Raw genomic sequence first — 6429 nt, 5'->3', positions numbered from 1 at the left:
CTATATCGGCACGGGGAAGCAGTTGCCGGACATGATGACGAAGCCGCTGGGAACCAAGCGACTTCAGGTACTTCGCTCGGCGAGCGGAGTACGCGCCAAGCCCACTGCGCATTAGCGGCGAGTGGGAGTATTGAAGTTGCGCCGCATAATGAGAACTGGACGAGCCAAGGACTCATCGATTGATGACGTGAAGGCGATCAATGGTCTGTAGGGCGCGTGGGGAACGCGCATGAGCTCAGCGAAGATAGGGAACTGACTCGACGAATGATGACTGGGATCGGCGTTTCACGTATGACAAGATCTGATTGGGAGATAGTAGAGTGAGATTTGGATGTGACTGGATCACATCCACCACCACCCGCGACCATGCATCTTGTCGGGGCGTCGCAGGGAGAAGCTCGAGGGCTGCTGCTGCAGAGGCACAGGGAACAAGAAGGGCGCGCAGGAAGGTAGCTACGGACATGTAGGAAGGGTAGATTGTGTAGCTGCTAACTAATTTACTTCGGCATTTGCCCTCCGCTACTCAAAAAAAAGTATTTCAACACTGTCAGGCCAAAGCTAGCATAGGCGGACCATCTTCGCCAAGCGGGAATTCGATACACCTACGGAGATCGAGGCTATACAGAACATTCTGTGAATTTGATGATAGAGTGTTTTTAAGAACTACATCAATATGCTATGAGTGCGGATAGGTGGGATGCATAAAGCGAGATGTAGAATCAAGCTTTTGAGTGGGGATAAAATCTAGTCATGTATCTTGCACTGACGTTTTGCGGCGCCGAATTTAGTCTTAGCCACCAAATACTGTACATCGTTCGCTTAGTTAATGTTTTTTAATATGACGGGATGAGTAGCATGAAGGGCATCCGTATCAAATGGGGCCAACTCAAGTCTACGAGAGTTCGAAAATCGGACAAAACCCTTCTATCTTACTAAATGACGAGCTTGTTCGTTAGCGTTTATCGTCTCAATGAGAATGACTGAAGAATGATTGTCATGATTAAAGCTAGTGCTTACACTAAAGATTATGATAATTTTGAGAGCTTGTTGACTCTAAAAACAAGATAAGTAGCTTCACATTAAAATTAAAGACTCAAACGCGCTGAACTACGTAGCGCTGCTGGTATTAGCGCTTGACTTAAATGCCGGTAAGCTTGCGATGAGCAAACTAAGCGCTATCACATTTTGAAAGAAGTAGTTTCCTGTAAATTTTACATTCTTGTATCCCGATGAGCAAATGATCAATAATTGACCACGCAATATTGCTCATCTTTTTAAAATTCAGACTTGAACAGACGAATCCAAGCGAAAAGTCTGCAGGTCGTCGAATGAACTGGTCGAGGTTTTGTTAGAGTTAAAATTAATTATCTGTAACAAACTATCTCCTCAGCAGCCGAACGCGATACCGCTGATTTTAATGAGAGTCCAACTGCAGCTAAGATTGAGATACTCAATCTGCGCTTAACACTTCGTGCAATATGCCAATCCTTACGGGTATCTTAAATCTAAACGTGCATGTGATGCAGTAGTGCGGGCTAAGAACAATAATATAGAGGCCAGTTCGTTCTATTTGTCAGCTGAGATGCTAGTCTTTTTAGACTGACATTTGAAAATCACGACTGAGCGTCCTGATTATTACGATCGCTGCGTCGATTCAGCCGAATATTACACGATCATGCCAGCATCCTTGTGCCGCAAGATAAAGCAGATTGTAAAGTCTTTTTGATCACTCAATCCGCCTCAGCTACAGATGGGGCATGACGCATTTGCTGCTTCAATGCCAAACTGGTCATCAGAGACTCTAATTACCTACTGCAATCATATATGCTGGTAATTATCCGTGCGGGCCAAACTTTATACAAAACAATCCAGATCGGCCGCCACTTAGTCCCATTGCTCGGCGATGCGACCAAATTACCAAAAGATGAGTTGAGCTTTGTGCACATTTCAGTCCTTGGCTAGTTGCCTTCACATTGATCTTATGACCTTTCTAACGCGCTCATAACGATTCGAACATCCGATTATCTTGTGTCGAGGTTCGGTATTGTATTTGGTTTTGCAGCGACACTTCGTGCAGTGTCGCGCAGCTCCGCTGCTGTGAACCTACCAAAGGTGATGTTGACGCTGCTATGTATCCCAGGCTAGAGCTCAAACACTACTAAGACGCTAGATGAATAGCAGGATCATCTTTGCTTCGTCTTCAAAAGCACGTACAAAACGTTTCTGGCCCAGATGCCGAGATTTTGTGCTTGTAGAGAATGTGATTTTCTAGGTTGTGCTTTGGTTAAACTAGCCATGGGGAGCTCAATTGAGTTTTCGGCTGTCCGTAACTCACCAATGATATTTTTTGTTGCGTCTGTTCAGCGCAAGTTTGGAGACAATCGCAATTCGAACGGTGAAATATGCCAGCAAGTCGCTTTGCCACAGCTCGATCTTCCGCTTTTGCGCAATTAGGCGGCTTTTTCTCGTGACTTCTATATTTGCGAATGATAGTAGGCCTGATAGTGCACTCATTCGGACTGTCCTACGTGAACTGAGACTATTGCTCTTGTTTTTTCAATTCTTACGAACGTGCGATGTGGACTGCGTTGTAATGATCGAGTAACTTTTTAATTTTTGTTCATCTAGTAATGCGGTGCGCATCGCAACCGGCAATGACTGACTGGCACATGGATGTAAAAATTATGATATCGATCGTTAAACATGTGGAAATATGGGCACTGCGTCATTTTATCCGAGCTCTTCAACTAGGCTTTGCACCACCAAGAAAGAGCCCGCTTAAACTGTCACACAATAATGTCCACATGTCTTACTCAAATTTGTTGCCTAGCTACAAAGTATGTCATTAAGCTCAAGCTAAAGTTATGAGTCATGTAGATTCTAATTTACTTCCATTACCAATGTGGCGCGCCAAATGCTACTACGAGCAACGGGGTTCGCCGCGCACATTGCTTAAATGGAAGCGTTGACCCTACGAGTCCGCGTTGTCGAACGCACAATGGCTGGATCTGTGCGCTCCTACCAAGGCCAGAACGAAAGATCAATGATGTCACTCGGTTTCCAGTGCTCTATGGATATTTTTAGGATTAATCTTATTCAGACAAGAGCACAATGTATATGCCTTACTGATTTTTTAAACGTGCGGCTAGCAGTCCACGTGTATCTCCATATTGATCCCTCATCTTCATGAATACCAATTATCGGTCCTTCATAATATTTAAAATCACTCCAAACTTAATGTACAGCTATACCGTCTTGTATCGAGTACGATTGAACTAAATTTGTAAGGATTCCGAGCACATGATAGCAGTGCTTGCCCTATTTCACTAGGATATGAACCACACTGCACTTATTTTTTTTATTACGACACTCCAAAAAAGTGATCAATCCCCGAGCAACCACTCTTTCTGGTGTTTCACTTCATTCTCTGCACTTTACCTCACTCGCTCTTTGAAGCTTATTTGCACCGGGCATGCACTAATTTTGATGGATTTAAAAGCCCTTGCCAAAACACGACCTTTGTGACCACAGCGCTTAAAGAATCTCTCTTTAAGAACACCAAAACACGGAACTAGTGACTCTACAACTTCCGAACAAACACCTCCGCTTTCATATAACCCAGTCGTTCCCAACCAAGAGGCCCTCGCAGCGCGCAGCCTCCTCGCTGCACGAGTCACGGACTCCGTGCAACTTTTGCCATGCTAGCAGTGTTTTGACTTTCTAACTTATACGTTACCACAATATCCAGCCACTATCAATGGAAGAGAAGAGAAGAGAGCTGCACCTGACTCAAAGAGCCCGGTTTGTTCAGCTCCAAGCGCAAAAATCACGCCGACCCTCGCCCAAATCGCATCTTGAATCGGTCTTTTCAAAGTCACTCACTGCACTGGTGCGGAGTTTCTCCTTCTCGACTCTGCGTTGGGCACTTCCATCTCATTCATATCGAAAATGGGGAATATCGCGCCGCAGGTGCATTTTCAGCCCGCAGGTAGGCATTCCTCTTGCGTTTTGTCTGCGATTGGAGCAGTAGTGATAAAGATTCTCGTACCCTCCATAAGGAATGAATTTTGAAGCTAGCAAAAGCGTCGATGAGTACGTAACTCAGTTTGCGGACGGGGAGATAAAAACACGCCGCCTCACCCGTCTTAAAGCTTCACAATCCAGCTCTAGCGAAGCGGACGTTCGCCTCGAGCTTCCTTTCGTTATGATTTTGCAAATGAGATGACACGACGCAAACGTCAAAGTGATACCTACCATCACCTCAAGTTCCTGATGTTGACAGCCCTGCATAATTCCACAAGACCGCTGTAAGAGCTACCGACCTAGATCGTATCTAACGTGTAAACGATGCTTGTCGACTATCTAAGGGAGACATTAATTCTTATGCTATTTTGGCTGTCTTTAGCTTGCTTTTAATTGCAGTCTAGAGTTTTACGCATGTCGAACATTTACCGTTGGGCTGTCCTCTATATCGTTTGATCCCCTTAGCTCCGTAAATAGCCGATAGTGAGCTGTACACAAACGCTGACTGCGCATTTAGGCCTAGAGAATCCACTTAGGCGTTATAGGGTAATTACATCCATCTTTCGGTATACACAACTCAGAAAATTAGCGTCTCCCAGATGATTTATAAAAATTGCCGCTACATCACACTAAGACGACTTAGCACATCTCAACTTCTCGTAAGCTATTGGAGATGGAACGCACTGACAGTAAACCACAAAGGACAATGCAGCTCGTACGGAGATGTTAAAGTCTTCGATTAAATCTTTGGTATGGCAGGAAAAAGACTCGGTTTTACCGGCTAGCATAGGCATGCTGTAATCTGCGAAGCTTTTCTAAAGGTTTAAGCTTGTACCCTCTTTCAGTACACATTTTTTAATGCTCGTCAGCTTAGAGTAAGCTCAGAAGCAACGTAGAGTCCCTTTATGTATGTCATGGTTGGTACTGGTACGGTGAGATCATTAGTCTTAGAAAAAGCTCCGGTGGATACTAGGTTTGTGAAGATCATGCTATACGTTGTATCAATTTTATCATAATAGCTACCAACTTAAGCTGTGCTAAGCAGAATTTTGTAACAGTACAATAGGGTATTTTTGGGGTATTTCAGTGTTGGCACCATGATAATGCGGACAGATTCATTCTATCAACGTGAGATAGCGCTGAGTCGAAGTGTCCATGCTTCCTTTGTGCGTTGTGCACGGCGACCTGGCTGCATAAGCAGAGCGCATATGCGAGGGGCGAAGCGGCTATCTTTAAGGACCCTCCGAAACCTTCAACTCTTCTTAAAAAAGGTATACTGACGTGGTGATAAGAAACAGACCACACATATCGACTAATGCGTAAAAAAATATTTGGTTTCTGAAAATAAATAATGGGTACCATCTACAGGGTCCTGATGAAGGGAACAGCATAAAATCGTTATGCTTCTAACCGAGGCTATATCAAAGGGAGTAAATCATCTCAGTTATCGAAGATGTTTTGACGGCAAGTTGCGAATTGTGCATGTCTATAATGACATGGTTATTGCAGCCGCGATTGTGGCGCAAATGCCTTTCATAGGTTAGAGACGTACTGAAAGCGTACTTGTCGTACCTGTACAGTGCTCTTAACCTGATCGATGCCTATAACTAATTGCTTGTGAGAGAAAGATCCTCTCTCTCTCCGAGTGAGACGCTGTGGATTATGCTCATCAGTGTATACGTACACACTTTTCATACAACATATTTTGTTCATTGCCGGAAGGAAGCTTTTTATATCAAACAGTTGAGAGCAGTGTTTGAGTATATGCGCTTTAATATGCTATTTACCAACATAGAAAATTAGTTGTTGGATCCCATCTCTGGAGCGCTTCAATGGTGAGTATCAGCTCAGCCATTATTCTTTCAGCTAGTCCGTCTACTGTGGGAAAATTGTCAAGTCCTCTGGTTAAGTAGAGTGCACTGGGGTGACGCTTCACGTAATCCCGATCCATGTATGCCTTACTGTCTCGCTTTACTTGCCTTCTAAATTGCGTATTGACTGACAATAAACAGTCTTTTTACTGCATCAACATCACGGGCTTGATTCTATCAGTGACAGATGCATATATTAGGTAAAGAGGTTGATAAACGTGACTATAAACTGTGCTCCACTTTTGATTTTGGCTTAAAAGGCACTTCACATATTTAAACCATCTTTCCCACAACACCACAAGTACGTACAAGCGTGCTTTTTTGATATCCCTTCAAGCGCACAGCTTTCGCGAAACGTTTCTCACTCCGTCAAAAACCATTGCAGTTTCCTTTCCTTGAGACTGCGTTACATACACAAGGTGCGCAAGCCAGAAAAACGATAGCGTTCTCGCTTTCAGGGACCACAAATTCCATTCGTGTGCAGATGTAATTAAATCGGGCGAAATGCTCCATCAATATTCCACCTGATTACGGT

Source organism: Plasmopara halstedii (assembly GCF_900000015.1).
Source record: "Plasmopara halstedii genome assembly, contig: Scaffold_2592, whole genome shotgun sequence".
Taxonomy (NCBI): Eukaryota; Oomycota; class Peronosporomycetes; order Peronosporales; family Peronosporaceae; genus Plasmopara; species Plasmopara halstedii.
The sequence above is the reverse complement of the archived record's forward strand: the minus strand, read 5'-3'. Positions refer to the sequence as shown.